A 25,370-nucleotide genomic window follows, 5' to 3' on the forward strand; every position below is an offset into this window, starting at 1 on the left:
AACATGTCATTTGTGGCCAAAATAAGCCACAAAATATAATAATAAATCGGAAAGTATGTATTCCTTATAATATTTCAATAACATTCTCATCAACCAGAACATAATGACTGCAGGCTTAAAAACTGGATGAACACAATTCAAGTGAGAACAACAGAGGCTGCATGTTCCACCTTCATTGTGGCCTCCTCATTCTCATCCCACTGTGTTATGCCTTGTTTTGAGGGGAACTGGAGCTTTCCAGATTGCTGTTGCTTTTGTTAATTTGCAGGTTGCTGAAATATCCATAGATCTCCTTTAAGCACTGCAGCACAGTCTGCTGAAGGTGTCCTCCCATGCTTTCCTGAAGTCCCTAATATTGCTGGCATATTACTGATATAACTTACATTGCAATGTGCTGTAAATGATACATTCTTAGTAAATGTTACTGCAGGCTCTGCACAAATTTGGTTTTCTCAAGAGAGCCATCAATGGAGCTAGACATTTAAAAGCTGTATTTGAACGAGAGGGTACTGCTACAGAACTCACTCATAACATAGGACACAAGTGGCTTCAGGCTGGAGCTATGGTTGGTTTTAAGGGTCAGATGCAATAAAAGTGTTAGAAAAATAGCAGCACTAATGATTTCATTTATACATTAACTTTGACACATCTGCTGTACATACATAAGGCACATATGCATAAAACCATGTCCTGACATTGTATAAAAACAAACCTGCGTGTGTGTTTTGAGTACTTGTGATGGAGTGTGTGGCGTCTCCTCTATCCCTGGCTTTCTGCTGTCAAGGTGACCGCACTGGCTGCCACAGGCCCGGGGCAGTGCTGACAGCTTTAGGACCATGTCCGAGATTTGTGGCCAAGCACATAACCAACGGAGGTAATAAAAGAATAAATGATGGTTAAAGAGGTTAAAACAAAGGCAGCACCTTTTGCTGCTCTTTAGTTAGGAAAGCCTCCACCTGGCCTCCACCCTCTAACTGAGCTCCACTCCACCTCCAGCCTGCACCCCACGGCATGATGGGAAGGTAGGTTAATGAGGCCTGCAGGTCAGGGGTCAGAGGAGGAGTGGAAATGAGTTCACTGGCCTCAAAGCTATCTTTCACGGACCTCTGGTTGCTCATACAACACACACACACACACACACACACACACACACACACACACACACACACACACACACACACACACATTTGGTTTACACATGAACCCACCTCCCCCACTTACATGTAGGTGTGCATTCGCATAGATGCGTTTAGATGTTGTCACTCTGTCTTACGGATACAGTTGTTTGCTCTCACATTGTGTCCACTCCCATGTGGGAGAGATCGGTGACAGCGTGAGAGAAAGCTTCAGTGCTGGTGGTCCTGACAGCTCAGCAATAAATGTACACACTGTAAAAAAAAAAAGCACAGGTTGATTAGAGTTAGTAGGATTTGGATTAATGAACAGTGCTTTTGTTTGTCTGAACTGTTATTTTGCTTTAGTTTATTTTTGACTATATGTTTATTTGACTTGAATAAAACTATTTGAAGTGCTTCTGACCAAAATTAATTTCAAATTATTAAATTAAAAATATCAAAATGCTTTTATAGTGTAATTTATTTAAGTAGTGCACTTAGAAACTTTGTGTTTTTATATACTGTGTACTCACACCATATACATATTTGTGTTGCATACACTGAAGAAAGTAAAGGGTGGAAAATACTTATATGATTGTTACTATACTTGTGTTAAGTGTTATTTTGGAAGAGTTATACTTTACTCAAGTATTATTGAAATTGAATGTCTGTTCTCAATACTCAATTACATTTCTGAGAGAGAATAAAAACATACTCTTTACCCTTTTACATGCAAACTCGTTACACTTTTTCATTTAGACCCCATGTATCAAACACAAGGCCCTCCGGCTAAGTCAGGCCTGTGGCACAAAACTATTCGACCTTCAAAACTATTTTAATTTTCTGTTGAGATTAGCTCATTTCACCATGAGTTGCACTACAGTGCCCAGTATGCACTGCAACATAATGTGTGCTCCCACCCCCTCCCCCAACAACGATCTATGGGACACAAAAAAGATGCCAGATGACCAGTTCAAGTTAAAGGGTAGTTTTAAAAAAAATACTGTACACTGGGGACACTTAAAGAGGTGTAACAGTTATAGATATTGTTTTATACAAATGTTTTATTTAAAACAATTTTTGAATAGTTCATGTATTCAATGCCTTTTTTATTTGCTATTGCAGTTTTGCCATGTTTTGAATAAACAATGGTCAGTTCAGGTCATGGCAAAATGTTAGGTAAAAATAAAATAAAAAGACAGCTGGCCCACACAGCTGCCTCTGTGCTTTTCTTTAATATGGCCCTGTTAGTGGTTGAGCTCGACACCCCTGATTTAGACCAGAACCATTTACAAATCTGTGTTATTTCTTTGTTATTTTTTTTATTTTTATTTTTTTACATCTCTGAAAAATGAAACTGTCCACAGATATGCTAATGCAGTTAGAAAAAGTAGGCATATGGGGGTGGGGGCTTTTCCAGCTTGTGGCTTAACCAGCAAGCCGATAGGCTGATTTTGTTGAAGGGCAGGACATTCCATATATAGAGACATCATGTTGAGTTTTACAAGCTTTCCAATTCATTTCCCACCAGTGACCTGTCTTCTACTTTATGATGTCTCTGGCTAAATTAGCTAGGGCACAATCTAGGGTGCATGTTATCCAAGCAAAGTGCTAGTTGACGGTTTTGAGTTGTTTTTCCTCTTTCCTTTAACCACTGAATTAACTGTATGTAGCACTTTGTTCTGTCCATCCAACTGAATACAATGAATAAGCCATTATTCATTATCATGATGATCTTTGAAGCTGTATCAAATCTGGCGCCGCTGTTGCTTTACAGTAATGACTGCATAGAACTGTAGTAAATCTGACTTGAGTCGCTGACTTGAGACCCCATCTCTGCTTTTTAATTTTTACTCAAATGTATTTTTTGGCTCCCTACTTTTGCGTTTAGGTTAGTAGTGCAAGATTTTGTCTCAGTGCTCAAACTTTGACTTAAATAGACTTTATCTATTCATTGTGCACCCCTGGATTCACTTAATTCAAACATGGGCATAATTTCCAAATGAGTGAAACCCATTATAAGAACATAGTTTGGTCTTTTGGTTTACTTTCTTTTTGCAATATTTGTGTTTGATGTAATATATTGTTGCTGTTGGAATAAAACCTTGTATCGTCATAGTTTTTTTATTTATTTCTTTGAAATTGCTTTCAGTGCACAATTGCTTTTCTTGTTCTAATAATGTCCATTCCAAAGTTGAGAATATTTTTCCTTCTCCAGATTGGAGATACAGAATTTTGTCGCAATAGTGACAATGTTTTATTTCAGCGTACTCCTATTAGTAATCTAAATTACTCCATAAACATAACCCCCCCCCCCCCCCCCCCCCCCCCCCCCACACACACACACACACACACACACATATACACACTCCATGTATCGTGCACTCTCTCTCAGTTCGGCCTCTCTGCAGCACCCAGCAGGCTCTTTGTCACCTCACCTGTCGATACTCAGGAGGGATGGGGTGTCCCACAGGGGAGAGCCCTGGTATTAATACACACTGGAGGTTACCCTGCCACCCCTAGGGTCCCACACACAGGGGCCCCCTATGACCGGAGGCTGACGAAGTGCTCTTTAATACCCAATCGACAGTATCGACGTCCCCCAGGATGCAGGGCCCATAGAACCCCCGCAGCCCCCCCCCACGAATAGTTTTATTGATCCTGAGCCCTGAGCTCCAGGCCCTGCTGACATGCACAGCATCACTACTCCATAATGGACAGATTACGAAGCAGATTACAACATAGAGGGCAGATTCCACAGCCACAGGGGTCTTCACTGCCACACAGGAAGCAGATGAAGAACTCACCAGGAACCTGCAATTCCACACCAAAGGCCAAATGTTTTAGTCTTAAAAATGTAGTCTAGTCTTAAAAATAATGGTCCATGGTTTAAAAGTAGAGTCGCGTCTCAGTTCGTTTCAACTACGTGTTTACTGACTCAAGACGCAACTCAGACTCGCCTTTATATGACGTATGACTTGACTCCGACTTTAAATTTAGGACTTGCGTAATTTAACCTTGAAAAATTAACAAAGAGAAGAATTGTTAACAATTTTTGTATTTTTGTTTATTTATTTCTAGTTTTGTGCTTGATGAAGGGGTAACTGGCATAAGCCAATTCTTGTTACATAGAGACAAAAAATAAGTACAAATAATATGAGCAGAAGTGGAAGCTCTATGTAATGCATGCTGTACATGTGTGTTGTTATGGCTCACAATAATAAGCCTAAACAAAAAATGTGTATACTATAAGGCTGCATCTCAAAATTAGATGAACTGAATATTACAAGTTTATTTACAATCGGATCTTGTGTTGCTATGTAGAGTGCGCATCTTACCTACTGGCTGAAATAAGAGTGTATGGAGAGTTTCTTACATGGCTCAACTACTGGAATCCAGGACTCTGTACAACCGAGTACAAAGCGAAAGCTATGAGCTAGCATAGTTGAAGTATTGGCAGCGTTGGCACACTGTCACTATTTAGTGTTCCACTCTTTGCCCATCATTATTATACTGAGAGACCAAAGTGGTCCCAAATAGGAGATAAATGTGAGGATGATTAGGAATAGCATGGATTGTGTTAAATAGGACTATAGAAATTTTCTTGGTATCACACATTTTTAGCATGGAATTGTATTCAATTCACAGCATGCATCATTCCACAATGCCCTGTATGATAAAATATTAATATTATCAGATACATGTCATGACAGTCCTATAAGATACAGATCACATTCCTTAAATTTTTTTAAACTTCAGCTGGATTAGCTATTATGCTAGGTAGCTAGCATAATTGCCATTCAAATTGCATACCACCCATCTCTTTCAAGTTGTTTTGCCTATTTTTTGAAAATACCATTTTTACAATTTCTGCTCAGTTTTTCCAAATGAAATTTTATCTATGTTGAAAACCTTGTTATTTGAAATAGCATCAAATCTGGTGGCTGTTTAGTGGAAATTTATCTTGGGTAATGTGATGGAGCTAATAACAAAACTGAAGTAAAATTCTCTCTTCCAGACTCGACTCTTACCCAAGAGACTGGAAATGTGACTCGAAGACTCGAATGAACCGATCGTCTCTGATAGAACCAGTACATCTGAGGAATTTCTTTGAGCTTTAAAAAGGTCTGTTGAATTCACACATCTTGTTTACGGCATCTTTATTTTTACGTCTGTCTGCTAAGGAACCATGCTACCCATAAGTATGAATTACATTAAGATAACTGGAGCTTTTAGAAGGAATACCGTACCCATCAGATTACTAATTAGTGTCTCTGTATGTAAATATATTCATGTGAATAAAGTTTAAACATGTTAAAATGAAGATATTTGACAGAAGTGTATGCTTACAATTTCATTCCACTTCCAGCACAAAGTGTCTTGCTGTTGTCACTTATGACTAGCATGTTACTTGAACATGTTCAGCAGTCAACTGCTAAAAATCTGCTTCCTTTCTGTTAGCTATAAGATCCTGCATAAATTTTCTAGTGACTGGCAAATAAAGAGCAGTTTGAATTTAGTTTAGGATGCATTTTTTTAAAGACTAACTTTGGTTATCAATCATCAAGTCAGATATATTTAGTATCACTGAGATGTTTGAACTCATTTTCAGTCCAGTTAACAGCCACTTTAAAGAGTTCAGAATATTTAGAACAGATTTTGAGTAACTGCAATTCTTCTTGATTCTTTTCAGAAGCTAAACTGACACATTGTGAATTGCAACATTCGAAGTGGCTTCAGTGAAGCAACAAAAACACCTACACTGCCATGACATCTGTCTTGCACACCACAAATCATATGCTCAACAGTGTGGGGCCAATGTACTTAATGCTGAAGACATAGTAGCAGTAATTAGTAGACAGTACAGGTTTTCTCCGGTGGCCGTGGCTCCCGGTCTGGTCTGTGGGGACCTTCAGGCCTTTCTCAGATAGTATTTGTTCAATTTCAAGCCCTAGCACACCTGACTGCTCTTAACAGCTAATGAACTATGAGTCTTTTGATTACCTGATTCAGAGGCACTGTGAAACTATGTTGAGTGAACTGGGCTCCAAAGTTCTGGCTGATCTACTGCAGATTCCTGAGCATAGAGAGAGAGAGAATTCAAGTTAATTATTCCAGAGCACACTTCAGCATGTGTCAAAATAATCCACTTTCTTTTTTTATTATCCACTTCAGTTTAGGCAACAGACAGTAATAGTATGAGTGCTGAAAATCTCTAGAACTCAAAATCTCTACTCAATACTTCTGCTCTAATGACCATTCATTTTAATATAAGTTAAATCATGCAAGTAAAAATTGGTCATTCAAGAACTCTTGACTATTTTTTTAAGAACACTTGACTTTTTTAAGGTACTTTAATATTTGCCTTACAGAAAGAAGGCCCAAAATTTCATGAGACTTGTTGTTTACCTAAGCTAACCTGTTAGTTAACCTAATTAACTTACATTAGCTAAATAAAACAGCTGTAACAGAACATATAAGCAATAGCTTTATGTTTAATAAAGAGCTGTCATGAAGAAAGTTAAAAAGAAAAGAAAGTTATTTGCTTCCTCAGGTTGTGGAAAGCAGAACAGGAAACTTTAAAACCTACATCAAAGCTATTTAACACCTGTATCTCCATCACCTTCGATCGGACTGTATTAATTCAGGGTTCATTGGATCTGACCGGGTGAAGTCTGTGGGCTGAAGTTTCGGCTGAAGTGTGGTGCGGTGGCCGGGTGATTGATGGCCTGTGCTGATGCTGTGGTGCGCCCCACTGCCACCGGCATATGGAGCCTGCATGTCCAAGCAGCTGTGCTCCCAGAATGCCACAGAGAGGGCATGAGGGCATGGGGCAAACCAATACCAGCACCACCATCCCCATTCTTGCAGCACACAGTGCCACTTCAGAGTTCTGGCATTCAGGAGGAGCATAAAGAATGTCTCAGTGCCATGCAGCTGACTGGGTGAACTTTAAATTGATGCTCTCTGAGTACAGTTGTGAAACCCTGCAGCTGAAGAATAGGTGGGTGATGACATTGATTTTCTGTTTTGAATTTGACACCAAATAACTCCAGAGCTAATATCCAGATTCTAATAGTAATGCTGACAATGTTCCTGTACAGGTAAAAAGAAATGTATAAAATTCAGCTTTCCTTTGCAATTTCATTTCAGAACTTACAAGGTTTTGATATAAAAGTGACAAGATTTATATGTCTATATCTATGGTAAAGCAGGACCATTAGAGACAGGCCTTCGGTTTGAGCTATAAAATAAATGGTAACACACTGTGAAAAACAAGGTTGACCTCTACAATAACTGCCCATTTTTGTTACATTAATATTTTTTGGTCACTCTAAGATTTAAAGCTAATGAAAAGCATATCAACATAGATTTTACATTGTTAGTAGAAGGTTTACAGTAATTAATTCAGTAAAAAATACTGGCACGGAACCGACACTGTTTTTTTCCATTTCTACCTTTTGACAAACTTGGTGCAGCTACAAGCTTGTTTTCACAGTCAGTGATGCATCTCGGGCTAACAGAAGGCCCAGAGTGACATTTTTCTCATAAAATTGGTCCCTTTGTAAATCAAATCTTAATTCTTTGACACTTCTGTTCAATTTCCTGTAAGGTTGGTAGTTATTCTAAACTGTAAGGTGTTCAGTCTAGCTCTTAAAGGCCCCACCAATGAGAGAGCTATGTTGGCTATAACTACGTAGATACCACAGAGAAAAATAAATCCTCACTGGATAATTTTCCATTGGGCATTTTAACTCTTTTGTTCCCAACCAAACCAAAGCTTAACAAACAAATGAGATTAGAACTATTAGTCATTTTGCAAGTACCATTTTAAAAATGAGACATTTTTAATGTATGATATTATTCTCAGAAGGAAGCCTCAGGATCAGTCATGTCAATAGTACTTCTGAATCAATTCACCCTTCCTATTGAAGATTTGTAATGTAAGTTTAAGTTGAGTTTCGTTGCAGGTGCGTGTCTGGCTCTCTTGTTTGTTTTAACAGGCCTTCTCTGTAACGTCAACCCAATAAGCCAAAAAACTGTCCGGCCTCTGGTGGAATTTCTGCCTACTAAGGTATCTTGTGCTGGACACTGGCAGGTTGCCGTGGTCAAAGCGCAGACCTGAAGTCCACAGCAGTCCGGTCCCCATTTATCAGCCCCTATTCTGGTTCTAACACCCCTACTGCTCCAGTATTTGCACCACGCTATTAAAATACTTGTCAGCTCATTCAAGGATAGAAAACAGCTGCAAACAAAGGAATCCTGAATCTGGCTGACAAGCAGAGAAAAAAAAACAAAACCTTTGAACAGGCCTCTCCTGGAATCCGTAAGCATTCCAGTAAGTAAACACATGAATTTAAAGCTTTTAGTGGTTCAATGTGGACCAAGGACACAGCCGTGATAGAATGTCCATTGTACAATAATGCACCTGAAGCAGAATGACCTTCAATAGTGGTCAGTCTTACACCAGGCCCTCATATTGTTTTATGATGAGGGGAGAAATCATCTTTGGTCAAGGTTTCCCAAAAGAGAACACATTCACTTTCAAAGAGTGTACATGCTCGCTCTTGTTAATGCATTACAAAACATGCAGTATGGAACTCACACACACACACACATTTACCCTGAGAGTAATGATTTATATCCCCCCGTTTGTGGACGTGCTGGCCACATTAAGAGCACCAACCAGGGTGCTGTGGGGGGGATTAGGACAAATCCAAGGGCCAAAAAGAGACATGAGCCTGCAAAGTTTGTGCCTTTTTCAAGCTTAATGTACTTTCAATTGAAATGCTTCATTCGTAAAATAATAATTAAAGACTAGTTTTTGATACAATGCCAAAAGCAATGCATCTTGCATTCTCCTACTCCTCCAGTAGGCCACTTGTTTGTAAACATTCAGTAGTTTAACCCAGTCACATTCTTTAAGATCAATGAGAACTCAAGTTTTTTTATCTGAATCAATTGAATCATGTCAATTTGCGCTTTCAAAAACATCAAGTAACAAGGTTATCAAGATATAGTAAAGTATGCTTATGGTAAAGGACATGTATGATTATATATGTTTATTTATCATTTATCTGGGGTAACTTGATATCCCTCCACCTTCTCAAATTTTCTTATTAGCTTAAGATGAGGCAAGGAGACTATGCATGAAATTTCCAAAATTCTTACCAGTGCGTCTGGCCCCAATAACCCCCTTGTTCTGCTATAAGGAGAGTTTTGTTATTTTTTATTTGATATTTTTACCCTTTTTTAATCATTCTTTTTCTTAAATAATTTCAGATCATTTTTATCTGTATCATCCATATCAGCCATCAGACAAATGCTGCAGCAGCAACTTCCTAAATGGAGTGACTTTATGTTTTAATTTAGTGGGTGCTGTTAAAAGGTGGGGGGTGCAAAAGAAAGACAAAAAAAAGGTGATGATTTGCGGTGATAAGTTCAAGCACAGATCCAGGAGGTTAAAAGTTAAAGTAATTCATTACGGCAGATAGCGGCGCGATATTCTTCATTCTGACGCCCGGCACAGGCCGCCCAATCTCAGCCATCAGCCAGGAATCCCGATGAGGAGATAATGGCAGAATTGATGGTCATATTTTACAGTGGGTCATGGCAGAGCAGAGTGTAGAACATTGTAATTACAAGTTTGGTAGAGGGGCGAGCCGTGGAGAGGGGTGGAGGGGGAGACGAGGGCTCTTTGTCTGGCCTGAGATGGCCAGGCAGGCTTAATTGAATGGTAACCTCTGAAAGTGTTGTGCTAACACAGCTGAGACAGAGAGAGAGAAAGAGAGAGACAAGGAAGTGCTGAGCGTGGCTTTTGAGCACGCTCACTCTTCATTCCTGTCTCTGTGTCTGATAAAGCATGGACTCTGCTCCTCTAGCCACTGCTGTACAACAGCTCTCTCTCTCTGTCACACACACATACCCCACACACACACACTTACACTGCTCACCCAGGGTCGTCTTCTATTGAATTATTTTCTTCATTCAGTTGTAGTGTTATGATAATAAAAGGGTCATTAGTATGACATGACCAGCATAGGGTGTAATATCTTGACATTTTAGAGTGCATCCATGGCCAGTCAAAGCATTTACCTCTGCAGGGATTGTTTTTTTCTTTCACCTCACTTCTGCTCTTACCATTTTTTGAAAATGTCTGCACAATTTATTTAAAATCATTCATTGTGGTTTGATGTGATGTGTTTTAGAGTGTTGTCAGAATTGTTCACAGTGGTGGTGATAGGAACCAGACATCAACAGACATCTGACGAGTTCACTGCCTCTAAGAGCTCACTCATGGGAAGTGTTTACATGAAACTGTTATGATTATGTTTCCTGATGCCAGAGTAATTGTTTTTATTTTACAATAAGTTACCAGCCTAAAATCCATGTTATTTTAAAATTCATTCATGGTGGAGAGGTACATTTAAGGCATTGTAAGGTAAAATAGTGCCCATGGAAAATTGTTTCTGATTGTTAAGTAATTTGCCATCATACAAACGAACATATAAAACATATAAACAAACAAAAACTCAGAAGATTTTCACATAAAATATGTATATTTGTGTTGTAATTTCATGATTGCTAAAGTTTTAAAACATACTTTTCACTTCTCAATCCGTAGAGTCTATATACGGAAACTAAGCTATAAAAACAACCTATTTTGTATTTATTGTTTCTATGATGCACTGAAAAACACGTATCCACCTATTCAGCCTACAGTCATTTAGCTTTGCCTATTCATCTGAAGTTAGAAGGTGTGTTTTAGCTTTGAGTGCTGAAATTGTTTGAATGAAGTTTTGAACAAGGCACAATGCAATGTAACCAATCAGGACAGAGCTCATTTAAACATATTAGTCTTAGAGAGTAACTAAAACACCCTGTTTATTTCTAAGAGACAAACAGAAGTTGGAAAATGGTCATGTAAAATGTTTTTGGTACATTATAATCAGACCTGATGGGGAAGAAATAAAATCAGGTAAACCCAGGACTCCTTTACAGATTAGATATGATTTGTTTTACAGCAGGATGTTCTTGCAGGAACTGCTGACACACTCCAGCCACATGTGGTCTAGCATTGTCCTGCATTAGGAGGAACCCAGGGCCAACCGCACCAGCATATGGTCTCACAAGGGGTCTGAGGATCTCATCTCGGTACCTAATGGCAGTCAGGCTACGTCTGGTGAGCACATGGAGGGCTGTGCGGCCCTCCAAAGAAATGCCACCCCACACCATTACTGACCCACTGCCAAACCAGTCATGCTGAAGGATGTTGCAGGTGGCAGATCACTCTCCACGGCATCTCTGTCACGTCTGTCACATGTGCTCAGTGTGAACCTGCTTTCATCTGTGAAGAGCACAGGGCGCCAGTGGCGAATTTGCCAATCCTGGTGTTCTCTGGCAAATGCCAAGCATCCTGCACGGTGTTGAGCTGTGAGCACAACCCCCATCTGTGGACGTCGGGCCCTCATACCATCCTCATGGAGTCGGTTTCTAACCGTTTGTGCAGGCACATGCACATTTGTGGCCTGCTGGAGGTCATTTTGCAGGGCTCTGCCAGTGCTCCTCCAGTTCCTCCTTGCACAAAGGTGGAGGTAGCGGTCCTGCTGCTGGGTTGTTGCCCTCCTACGGCCTCCTCCACGTTTCCTGGTGTACTGGCCTGTCTCCTGGTAGCGCCTCCAGCCTCTGGACACTACGCTGACAGACACAGCAAACCTTCTTGCCACAGCTCGCATTGATGTGCCATCCTGGATGAGCTGCACTACCTGAGCCACTTGTATGGGTTGTAGAGCCCGTCTCATGCTACCACGACTGTGAAAGCACCACCAACATTCAAAAGTGACCAAAACATCAGCCAGAAAGCAGAAAGGTACTGAGAAGTGGTCTGTGGTCCCCACCTGCAGAACCACTCCTTTACTGAGTGTGTCTTGCTAATTGCCAATAATTTCCACCTGTTGTCTATTCCATTTGCACAACAGCATGTGAAGTTGATTCTCAATCAGTGTTGCTTCCTAAGTGGACAGTTTGATTTCACAGAAGTTTGATTTACTTGGAGTTATATTGTGTTGTTTAACTGTTCCCTTTATTTTTTTGAGCAGTGTATATATGTTAGTGCTATATATATACTGGATATCAGACACCCAAATTAAACTTCATTATGAATAAATAAAGTTAAATGTTGACATACAGGCTAGCAACAGTGCTGGACTGTCTCTCTGCTGCCCCCTGACTGGCCCTTTGCTCTCTACTCCCTGTTTACTGTGATGCCAGAGAGACCCAAGCCTCAGGCAGGCCACAGGCCTCCAGTCATAAACTACACAACCCAAAGGCCTTCAATACTGGGAACTCGCCCTCTCTGCCCTCTATGTCCTAACCTACCCTTGCTTTTTATTTTCTTCAGTCTTTTCATTTCATTCCCTCTCTCCTATTTGTCCCCCTCATCCAAGCTGAATGGATTGCACTCTCATCATAGCTCCTTCTTCTTTTGGAGTCTTTCTTTTTTCTGTTTCATTTTCTTTCCCTCCTATCTCTCTTTTGTCCTGTAATCTTTTTCCTTTTCTCCTGGACAGATTTTTTTCCAATGTTCTGGGCTAATAGTGGCTAGGAGAGCCTGCAGTTATAGGTGTGGGGACAATTTGGCCCTGTATAGGATGTACTGTCTGTGTGTGTAGGGGGGGCAGAGGTGCGTACATTCTGTCCTGGCCCAAGTCAAACCTTCCTCAGCCCATGATGAGGCAATTTCACTTCATCTCCGGATGCTCGTATTACTTTAATGAAAAGCACAATTACCCCAATGCCCTGAATAGCCCTCAGGACTGCTGTATGTAATGAAGTTTTTTTCTTTATTGTGAAGATAAAGTAAGCTGTTGGCTCTGTCTCTATCTTTACCTTTTTTTGTTGGGTTAGAAGTTAGAGCTGGATTTGGTAGCTACATTTTACTGAGATGTTGATTTCTCGACTCTGGTTTTAGCAGTGGAGAACTGAAATATGATCTCATCACTTCCTAGAATATGTGAACACACTGTCCAGATCACATTGGAAGATAGTGATTTTTCAAAATTGCTGAGAGGTCCATTTTGTAAAGGGCCCACTTAATATTTTTTTTGTTTGTTTGTGTGTTTTTTTATCAAAAGAGGTTGATGTAAACAATAAAATGTATTCACCCTACTGTCCATATGTGGTAATAAAGCTGAAGAATATCCCTCTTCTGAATTGAAGAATACAATAGAGGCTTATGAATTTTTTTTTTTTTGGAATAGAGTGCAGCCAACAAAATAAATATCATTTACATGCATCACGTATACACATATTGCCACCTTGTATCTCCATTTTCTATGTTTTTTATGCTCTGAAATAAGTTGAAAATGCCAGCTGCTCTTTACATTGCAGTAAAATTTCATGTGAATGGACCAATAGAAATGGTCCAAAATTGCTGTGATAAAATAACTTTACATTAACTTACATTGAAACATAAGAGTGTCTTTTCCTTCTCTTGTAAATTTACCATTTTAGAAACATGAATTTTTTGTACCACAGAGACGATATGTATGGTATCAAAAACAGCCTGCAAGAGAGATTTTGGGGATTTTGTAAATGGTCATCTAAAAATTCATCATCACTGTTTTTGGTAAATAAACCCAGACAAACTTTTAAAAAGGCAAAAATAAAGGATATGTACTTATAAATATCCCAGTAGATGTCTTTATTTTATTTGAAAAAAGAGATACTCATTAAAAAATATTCCATAATCTACAAGGTTTATAGAAAAATTACATTAAATTAAATACATTTTAAAATTTGGCTACACTGAAGTTTTGAATAGTTTTCTTCAGCAAAGGCCAACTGTGCTGAGCAAAGCTCTGAAAGAAATTTTTAGTAATTTTGTAATTTGCAGTAAAATTTATAATTGTATGGTGCATTACTTCCACCTCAGTCTCTCATTTTTGTATTTTGTGCTTTTTGCAAAAGCTCTGATTGCATCTGCATCTGACTCATGAAGGCAGTAAAAAGTGCATGCAGTTAAGCAGTAAACCTGCTGATGCCCATATGGAAAGGAATTGTAAGTAAAAAGTATTGATCAAATATACATTTTGGAATGAAACGAAGTATTTGACATATATCTCATACATAAAAAATGCATACAGATGTATTGATTTTTGGGCCATCCTAGTGTAAAAAATAATATTGTTACGGAAATATTGTCAATATTGTGGTAAATCTCCTAAGTCTAGTCTAGCTGAAACCTGCTGGTAAGCAAAGACTACCAGGGGTCACTAGAGAGAACTGATTATTAAAGAGTTTTTAGCCTTATTGCATAGGGCACATACTACAATCACAATCAAACTCATGGTGAAGCCAGTTTGTAAAAGATACATATTGATTCTTTGCTCTTCTAGCATCACTCACATCTTAGCAGAGTAAAACTACTATATTATAACCACTTATTAATAGCAGTGGTCACAATTGTAGTATGTCAGCAAAGTATCATGTTTATGGCTACAGACATTAGTCACTTATTAAGCGTGGTGATACTAAAGTGGTTGGAGCAGATAGAGATGGGACAGTCTAAAGCAGGGGTGTCAAACTAGATCCAGAAAGGGCCGGTGTGGGTGCAGGTTTTCATTCCAACCAAGCAGAAGCCACACCTGATTCCACCTGATTAATTAGTTGATCCTGGCTTTAAAAAGACTATCAGGTACAGCTTCTGATTGGTTGGAATGAAAACCTGCACCCACACCAGCCCTTTCTGGATCCAGTTTGACACCCCTGGTCTAAAGGTTTTTTTAGGCTCACAAAATAATACGATCATCTGTCACCTCCAGCTGACCCCACTATACTGCTTTCAGAGGCCATTGGAAACTTCACATTCACCCTCTATTGCACATCATTGTGCTCTTGTGACCTATGCTGGTTCTTGAAGAGGGCCAGGGGTGTGGCCTAGATCCAGTCACCTCTTTCCAAAATTTAGGCAGATAAGATGTGTTTGGTGTTGGGAATTTGCTTCCTTAATTTTGCACTAGAGCTGTGAAGCTATTGTAGCTAATGGAAGTTTATGGTAGCTAATTAAGGTTAGGTTAGCATAGTGCATTCCTGTATTCCTCAACTCATGTCTGTATCAACTAGGCATACATGGTTTCTGATGCAAAATGCCATATACAAATTGACAAATTTCAAACTTCAAGATGACTGCTACTGTTTTTAGCTCTGCAATTTCACAGAAAGCTATATCATACAATGTCAGATAAGACTGCAAGAAGTTTGAGATTTCTTAACAGCTTCATATTTCTTGATGCAAGTCTGTGTCAATTTAATCCGCGGCCAAACTGGGCAAGATTTATTTGTCAAATGAAAAACAATTCATTTAAATGTATTCAGGAACTCAATAAAAGAATTTACCTCCATTAGCAGTTAATTTCACTTCACAGTGAGTTCAGTAGAAGAACTTTAAAATTGTTGCTAAAAAAAAACACATAAAAAAGTACATAGCTGCATAAGTTAGCTAGCTATAATTAAGTTTGGCAAAAAAAAAATTGTAGCTTTAGGTATGCAGTTTGCATAAAGATAGCCTAGTGGCTATGAGCTTATTACTTCTAAGCAACAAATGCTCTGTAGCACCAGAACAACATTTAAAAAGCAAACTTCAGATGCCAAAAATGTGTTGACTGATCAATTACATTTAGGATAAGAGGAAGGGTGGAAGTCAATCTCTAGTCAGCTTTTTCACGCCCTACTTGGAGTACTCATTTTTAGAAATGATAGAAAGTGAGTACACTCACTGGCGAGGCCTGTTCCAAGTGGAACCTGTCCTGGAAAAAGACTGTATGACCTTGGCCACTATAGCTCGGTTTCAGGGTGTTAGCAATCTTCTTATAGGCTAGGTCATCTTTGTGGAGAGCAACAATTCTATTTCTCACATCTTCAGAGGGTTCTTTGCCATGAGGTGCCATGTTGAATATCCAGTGGCCAGTATGAGAGAATTGTACCCAAAACACCAAATTGAAAAGCCCCGTTCCCCATTCACACCTGGAACCTTGTAACTCTAACAAGTCACATGACAACAGGGAGGGACAACGACACAATTGGGCACAATTTGAACAAGTTCACTGTGAGGTGTACTCACTTGTATTGCCACCTATTTAGACATTCATGGCTGTGTGTTGAGTTATTTTCAGAGGACAGTAAATCTATACTGCTATACTATAATCTATAAGTATCTGTACACTGATTACTTTAAGTTATATCAAAGTTTCATTTCTATAGCGTTGTCCCAGGAAAATATACAATAAAATATTTGCAGAAATGTGAGGTATACTCACTTTTGTGAGATACTGTATATGCAACCATACATAACCAACCATATGGCTTTCTAGGCCTTCAGAGATGGTCTAATGAAGTTTTGGTTGGAAACAAAAAGAATTAGTTCTTTAATGGTAAATTGTTGCTGTGATATTTATCCAAGAGCTGAACTGAAAGCCTAACACATTAGATTAACAATTAAAATAATTAGAAAGTGACAGCTGAATAAACCAATCATGTTTTGGTTTAAAATTGCTGGAACCAATTTCACATGAACCAGAAGACAAACAAGGTTTTCATCAGGTGTTAGAAATGGAAAACTAGGCCTTTTTTTACTGAACACTTCACCATAAAACTGTTACATGCAAGATAAACTATCCTATAGCTAATCTCTATTTTAAGGTTATTGTCGATTACAAGCTTCAAATAAAAATGAAATGTCTTTTACAACCTTAATGTCTGTATTCTATCTAGAATGGGCAGTATTTTAGCACTAAGCTAACAGCAGTTCATGTGAATTAATGTTAGCTTAGTGCTAAAATACTACTACTATCTCATGGGGGCACTAACAATAATTAGAATTATCACAGAGGTGTGTGTGTTGTTCTTCGTTTTTGACAGTTTTGAGTTTATGGCTCAAATTAAAGGCCGAGCTCCAATAGGCACAGTACACCACATTACATTACATTACTGTACATCACTACACTATCAGTGCTAACACTGTGAGCCTAGTGCAGGTCTGAGTGCTGCTCCAGTGGACAGTGAGTTTGGGCTGTTGGGGGTTAAGCATGTAAATATGTCTGCGCTCTGTAATCCTCCTGCTCCCCCTCCCTCTCTGACAGCCCTGTGACAACAGCCCGGGCAGGGAGTCTGCGTGTATGTGTGTGTCTGTTTTGAGACAGCGTGTCAGCTTGTGCTTTAATAGCTTTTTAAACGGAGACAGCTAGGTGTCAAACATGCCGCTGTTTAATTAATTTTGTTTGTCCTGCATGGCTTTTGATAGTCACGGGCTGCCAGGCTTCCCTGTTGGCAGGAGAGAGAGAGAGAGAGATGGAGAGGAGGTGGGGCTACTGAAGAGTGGGTGTGGTCTTTCAGCAGGGGTCACAACCCCAGTGATGTAACAGGTGTCCAACAGAGAGATAGAGGCCATTTTTGTTCTGGGTACAAATGCTTTCACAGAATAATGAAAAATCTCATTCAACATAAGAAATTGTAGTGTAGAAATATGAAAATTTGTAGAGCATTATTAATTCCAAATGATAAATTATTAAAAATGAGATTATTAAAAAAACATTAAAAGCATGTTGATAAACTCACTGTATATTTTACAGTGCCTAGTTTTGATTAGCTACATCAACATAGTTGTTGGCATAGCATTTTGCTATATATATATATATATATATATTGCCATAAATGCAACATGAAAGAGGCAAAGCAACTTGAAACAGTTGGCAATAGCATGTAGTTTGGATATGCTACCTAGCACAATAGCTAATTTAACTGAAGTTGTCAGCTACACTAGTTTTGACTTTAGAAGGAACTAGAAAATTTGCTGGCAACTAGAGTTTTATGTTTAACTTACCATGTTTTCAGTAGATTAGATCACATTCCTTTAAACTCAATAATATGGTATTAGCTATTATGCTAGCTAGCTTAGTGGCTATGTACACGACAGACTAACCAACTGTTTCAGGTTGTTTTATTCTTTTAAAAACACTTTTACTGCATGAAGCACTTCAGTTCTGTCCTTTAGACTAAAGGTTTTTCTGTAGTGAAAGGCTTGTTGTGTTGACCGTTTCAAATCTGACTTGATTTTGTAAAATGCAATGCATGCAGCTAAAATAAACTAAACTAAAATTCACTACTAAACATTCATGACAGCTCAAGATTATGTATCAAATCTTAACTTCAAACTACATTCATCTGGTTGAATGCAACATTTGTGCTTACATGGCCCTGCTGCCATACATATTTCTGTCCATATCTTTGTGCTGTGCTGATGCACAAAGATATAGGGTTTTATTTGCAGTATGTTTGTGCTGAAACAATGCACAGCTGCCTGGAGTGTGAGCATGCATACAGTTTAGCTCACTGTGTGCGTATTTGCATGTCGGCACTGCAGAGTCCAAGCCGTGGGCGCTCGGGGAGGGCCCTGATTATTCATAGAAAAAGCAGAAAATGGGGCTTTCGGAAAGTGGGAGGAGGCTGTGCGTAAATAAATAAATAAATAATAAACAATCACAGCACCCTCGCTGCACACACCGTGAGGAGCCAATCACTGTGCCGGCCAAACGACTTGGAAATTGTGTGTAATGAGTAGGAAAAGATTAGACGCAGCTCGTGCTAGGCTGTAAATTGACATTAGTAAAAGAAAACTCTTTACCAGGCGGATGAGGCACCCTAATTTAGGCAGTAAAAATAAAATGAATGGGGGAAGGGGAAATGAGACTGAAAAAGACAACAGCAAAAAAAGCTCACAGTTTGGCTGTTTGGGCAAAGCATTTCATATTTTGCGCTCAGTATTTTCCCCTCATTTTACCTCAGAACTGTTCGGCATAAATCAAAATTCAATTAGAGTGGCAGGGAGGACAGGCATAGTGAAGCTGTTTTGGTGATTTTGTTGGTTTATATAGGTGAGCTGCATCTGACCCAAGCAAGAGAGAAGTCATGCATGAAGTACAGTGGAAGTGAACATCTAACCTTCACCCTACAAACTCAAGCAAAAGCTACTGCACTGCTGGACCACAGGTGCTCTACTCACAGTGCATTACATCTCTCTCTCTCTCTCTCTCTCTCTCTCCCCCCCCCATCTGTCTCTCTCTACCTTCATATCTTTCTCACTCACTCATTCACTCACTCATGCACTCACACACTCACACTCTCACTCTTTCTCATCCTTTCTATACCCCTTTCTATACCTCTCTCTTCTTGTCTCTTTCTTTCTTTCTTTCCTGTGCCACTGCATCTCTCTCTACATTTAGGCTATGACTCTTGTTCTCTCTCTCTCTCATCTTGCCTCGTGCTCCTGATCGACATTCAGTCATTTCATAAACAGCATCGTGTCAATTCTCTGTTCCACCTGGAGCTGAAATCAGACTCTAAAAGCATTGACAGCCATTGGGTCCTTTGAGCTGGACATCTAGACATCATTCTAGACATTGTACTGCAATCACCACTGTCTTCTGAATTACATTCTGAAAAATAGATCTTCCTCAGTGGTTCTGATGTACAGTTCTGGAAAAAAATGATTACAAACAAGCAGAGCCACCTGATTCTGCTTGTTTATTCAGTTGGTCTTAGTCTTCAAACCATTGATGAGGTGTTCTCCTGCTTTGTTGGAATAAACACTGACAGCCACACCGGCCCTATGCTGTTTGTGGCTAACATTGGACCCCCTCTGGCCCTAAAGCCTTTTTATCATATCATGTGTGGAGTTTCTTTAAAAAGGTTCCTAAAACTCACACATTTACAAAAATGCTTATTCATCCACTGACAAAGTAGTTCTTCATTGCTCCATTTTGGCACTTTTACTTCATATTTAAGTATGTAGCTTTCCTTCTCATTACTAGAAATGCTCTCATTTCTAGCACAAAGCAGTGAAGATAGATTATTACAGCAAGAGATTATGGCTTATGATTGTTACTGAACCATGACAAAAAGTGGAAGATAGACTCGATCCAGGCTTTGTGCTTTCTGGTTATTCGTTTCTCTTTCCTAGTCCTAGTGTGGAAAAGGCTGCCTGTTCTGTGAAGCAGTTAAAGGAGTAAACACTCAGTGATCCCATGTCCCCCTCACCAAACACAGCAATTCCTGGAGCTAGGCAGTCGGAATAATAACAGTTTTCATAATGGCGATAATAGCGGACAATTACAAAAGATAGAGGGAGAAAAACGGAGAAGGAGAGAGAGAGAACGTATGGATTTCAGTTGTGTCGGGCAACACAAAGGATTGCATAATTTAGCCTCTTTCTCTTGCTGCACATCCCCTTGCTCTCTCTCCCTCTCTCTCTCTCCCTCTCTCTCTCTCTCTCCCTCTCTCTCTCTCTCTCTCTCTCTCTCTTTCTGGCTAATTTAAAATTTGTCAAACCAGGGCGTCTTCTGGATCGCTGGCCTTTGATATTTTGCGCACTCCATTTGCTCCAAACAAGCCGCAGGCCCTGGTTCCTGCTGACTGCTGCAGAAGAGTGCTGGCTCCATTTATCTTGCCCCAGCCGCTGAATGCTTACTCATTACAGAGCCCTCGCCAGTTTAACCCTACCATCCCCAGCCGCCTCGCTACCAGCATTCCCCCCACACACTCACACACAGGCATCAGTACACACACTTCACAGCAAACCACCATCCCTAAATGGATATGATGTATCATAGACAGATGGTGTGGTAGAATGAATAGTATCAATAGGGCTGGTAGTTTTGATAGTGACACTGGTAGTAGCATTAACCCTTAAATATCACAGTAGTAGCCTGTGAAAAGAAAAGCATAGTGTAATTCTATAATAATTATTTTGCACTCATGGCTTATTGATAATAACCAGAGATATTCTGTTAAACATGCAAATTAGCCAAAAAAGCTAAAGAAGCTAAAGAAATTACAGAGCACAACATATATAGTAAGTTTTTCCAAAGGGCACATTCTGGAGAGAGTCAACAGGAGAGCTACTTTTACAGCAATTCACCACATTATACATTAGGGAAATCTGCTAACCTGTTTTTCTCAACACACAGCACATCCCTGCACTGCAGCCAGTGCAGAGTCATGCAAACCCAGTCATGTTAATTGATGTATCGAGTATGTGCAAAAAGTTTATTTTCACTTAGATTTTTTTGCTGCCTTCCATATGTTCAAATATTATTGGGTTTAGTGGGACATGATGATTGGTTGGTGGGTCATTGCCCCATTAAATGATCCTATAATAAAAGGTCTGCATCAATTTGTCTTTGAAATTAGAAGCAATGATATTTTATTATGGATTAAATTTGGTGACTAATTGTCTTAAATATCTTTTACATTTCTGCCATGTTTTGTCATTTTCTGACATCAAATCAAATAGAAGAATTGCTGCTAATTACTTCTACCTACCTATCTGAAGCAGCTGCCCATTGTCTTCTTTTTTAATTATTTTTATAAATTATTTTTTAATCGTTTTTTTTTTTTTTATTCCTTTACCACATGCAGGAAATCACATTGAAATTATCATCCATGGTTATCAACTATGCATGATTAGGATGTAGGATGTAAGTATAGATGTAGGCAATGCAAGCTAGGTTGATCCTGATGGAGCAAACTTTGTTTCTGTGTTTGTACTAAGCCTGTATAAGACTGCCACCTTTATGGCTTTTCTGTGTTTATGTGTGCCTGTACATTTTTGAGTCTGTGTGTGTGCTTGTGAACGGCGAGAACTGGCTCATCTCCTCTCGGCAGTGTGTGTAACCCTTTGCAGGCTGTTCCCTGGGGAAACGTGTCAATCTGGGCTCCTGCAGATCAATCAGTGGCTGATTATGCTCTTCATTCTCCTGCAATTGATTTTATTCGCAGCTGAAAATAGGCATCTGCTGTCAGGGCCGTGTGCGGCGGCCTGTGTGCGGGTTGACGGATTGCTTTTGACAGAGATCAATCTCCCAGCTGATGGGCCGAGGGGTCCAGGGAGCAGGCAGCCAGCTCCACATTACCGAGAGAGAGACACTCATCAACAGCACACAAAGAGTGATGCCACACACATACGCACACAGTCATTGATACTATACCCACACTCACATACATGCACACACACAAACACACACACTTAGTCTCACTGTCACCTGCCTCATGCGCACACACATTCACTCATACAGGCACACAAACACAGCTTCACAAAAAACCTTCCAATGCTGTCAAAAGAAAACCTTGTATCTCCAAATTGATAATTTAACAGAAGGAAAACTTCACTTCTGCCAATATAACACAAAGGCATCATTCTACTCATAAAAATCAAATTAACAAATGTCTCTATTTGCATCAAATGTAGTCAGTCAGACAATGTTATGTCTGAACTTCACTGCTTTAGCACTGAAGCTACTAGCATAATGAAGTTTCAAGTAATTTATTCTAATAGCCTGCAGGTCAGCATTGTGCAAACTGCATTTGAAACCATGTTGAGCTGTCAAGCTGATATTGTATGATGTACTGTTATCTATAAAAAATAGTCAATGTGGTTTATATTGGGCCTGTCTCTCAACAGGAGAGCTACTTTTAAAGCAATTCACCATGTTCACACATTAGGGAGATGTTAACTTTTTTTTTTCCCACAACACACAGAACATCTGTACACTGCAGCCAATGCAGTGTGATGCAAACCCATCATGTCAATTTATGTGGCCTTTTACATCGAGCATGTGTGGACTTTTACTTTGTTTTTTCACTATGGAAAAATATTTAAAAAGTATTGGGTTTAGTGGGACATGATGATGGGCCATTGATCCTATAATAAAAGACCTTCATCCATTTGTCTTTGAAATTAGGAGCAATGATATTTTATTATGATTTCAATTTGGTGACAAATTGTCTGTGTATACAGTCTTAAATATCTTTCACATTTCTGCCATGTTTTGTCTTTTCTGTGCAAGCTGCAAGCTGCATTTAAAACCATGTTGAGCTGTCAAGTAGTATCAAACAGAAATTTCTGATATTGTATGACATGCTGTTATACATTTTTGTAGTTTAAGTCTATACTGTACTCAACAAGTCTGCATGAGCTTAAAGAAGACTTAGATGTGGTTCAAGCGAGTTGAGAAAAGCTTAGGAGATTTTTTTAAAGAAACTATTCGGATGACTATTGGTGTTCTAGTGTTTGTTAGCAATGTTAGCCTCACTGCTCCAGTTCTGAACTGAAGGAGCAAAATTTGGACACCAGACATGACTCAAGATGCTTGACTATATCGGGGCTAAGTGGAAAATTGTGTACATTTTTTGCCAAACCATTCCTCTAAACTTTTCTTGGTCCATTTGCCATATATGTTCACACCATGGAAAAAGGCAACTGGTGTTTTTAAATGGCACAAATGGGTTTTACGTCAGCAATGCTAAAGCAGCCTCAGCTCAGCTCAAATCGTTGAATCATCAAGACAAAACCTGCATTTCATACCAAGGAAAAAAGACTGATGAAAATGAAGTTGAGTTTTGCAGAATATACATAAAATATTAGCAAATAGCTGCTTTATGTTATGAAACATTTGCAAGTCAACATAAATTGAATTGATTGAAAACGATAGCGAAAATTGAACATTAATTGAAAGTCATTTCAAAAGAAGTCCTTATTATTTTATGAAAAGAAGGCACTTTGTGAACAACTGAATGAGCAAATAGTCCAACAGTTTAACATGCAATCGCAAGGAATTTAGGGATTATCATCATCTACAGTCCATAATATCATCAAAAGATTCAGAGAATCTGAAGAAATCTCTGCAAGTAAGCGGCAAGGCAGAAAACCTACATTGAATGCCAGGTGGAACTGCATTAAAAACCGGCATCATTCTGTAACGGATATTATCACATGGGCTCAGGAACACTTCAGAAAACCATTGTCAGTGAACACAGTTCGTCGCTCCATCTACAACTGCAAGTTAAAACTCTGCCATGCAAAGCGAAAGCCATATATCAACAACACCCAGAAACGCCGCCAGCTTCTCTGAGCTCATCAGCCCAAGCTCATCTGAGATGGACTGACGCAAAGTGGAAAAGTGTCCTGTGGTCTGACGAGTCCACATTTCAAACTGTTTTTGGAAATCATGGACGTTGTGTCCTCCGGGCCAAAGAGGAAAAGGACTGTCCGGATTGTAATCAGTGCAAAGTTCAAAAGCCAGCATCTCTAAAGGTATGGGGGTGTGTTAGTGCCTATGGCTTGGGTAACTTGCACATCTGTGAAGGCACCATTAATTTCTGAAAGGTATATACAGGTTTTGGAGCAACATATGCTGCCATCCAAGCAACGTCTTTTTCAGGGATGTCCCTGCTTATTTCAGCAAGACAATGCCAAGCCACATTCTGCACGTGTTACAACAGCGTGGATTCGTAGTAAAAGAGTCCAGGTACTAGACTGGCCTGCCTGCAGTCCAGACTTGTCTCCCATTGAAAATGTGCATTATGAAGCGCAAAATACGACAATGGAGACCCCAGACTGTTGAGCAACTGAAGTTGTACATCAAGCAAGAATGGGAAAGAATTCCACCTACAAAGCTTCAACAATTAGTGTCCTTAGTTCCCAAATGCTTATTGAGTGTTGTTAAGAGGTGATGTAACTCAGTGGTAAACATGCCCTTGTCCCAACTCATTTGGAACGTGTTGCAGGCATCAAATTCAAAATGAGTGAATATTTGCAAAAAATAAGAAAGTTTATCCATTTGAACATTAAATATCTTGTCTTTGTAGTGTATTCAACTGAATATAGGTTGAAAAGGATTTGCAAATCATCATATTCTGTTTTTATTTATATTTTACACAATGTCCTAACTTCATTGGAATTGGGGTTGTAGATAGTGCCCATCTAGCCCTATATATATATATATATATATATATATATATATATATATATATATATACATATATAAAGCCATCTCCCATACTGCTGTGGAGCACATCGTCATAGTGAGAGTGTGTACACTGGTGCAGTGTAAGAAAGATGACGAAATCTTTAGGACAAAAGCTCTGATTTAGCTCTATGTCCATTTTCATTATTAGGTAGAATGGAGTTTTCTGACAGTTCTGCTTAGCCAGCCTCAGTTTCTTTCACTGCATGTGTATATGTAGAACTGCAGTTCAGCAGCTATATTGTTAATAAACACACAAAACGTCTATATGAGTTTCAGTGCTGAGTATCCAGCTGTGCTAAAAAGAGCAGTCAGATGGAGCTGTGTGTGTGTGTGTGTGTGTGTGTGTGTGTGTGTTAGAGAGACTGTGCTCCTGGCTGCCCGTGGCCCCAGCGGG

The sequence above is a fragment of the Pygocentrus nattereri genome, chromosome 17 (assembly GCF_015220715.1).
Source record: "Pygocentrus nattereri isolate fPygNat1 chromosome 17, fPygNat1.pri, whole genome shotgun sequence".
Taxonomy (NCBI): Eukaryota; Metazoa; Chordata; class Actinopteri; order Characiformes; family Serrasalmidae; genus Pygocentrus; species Pygocentrus nattereri.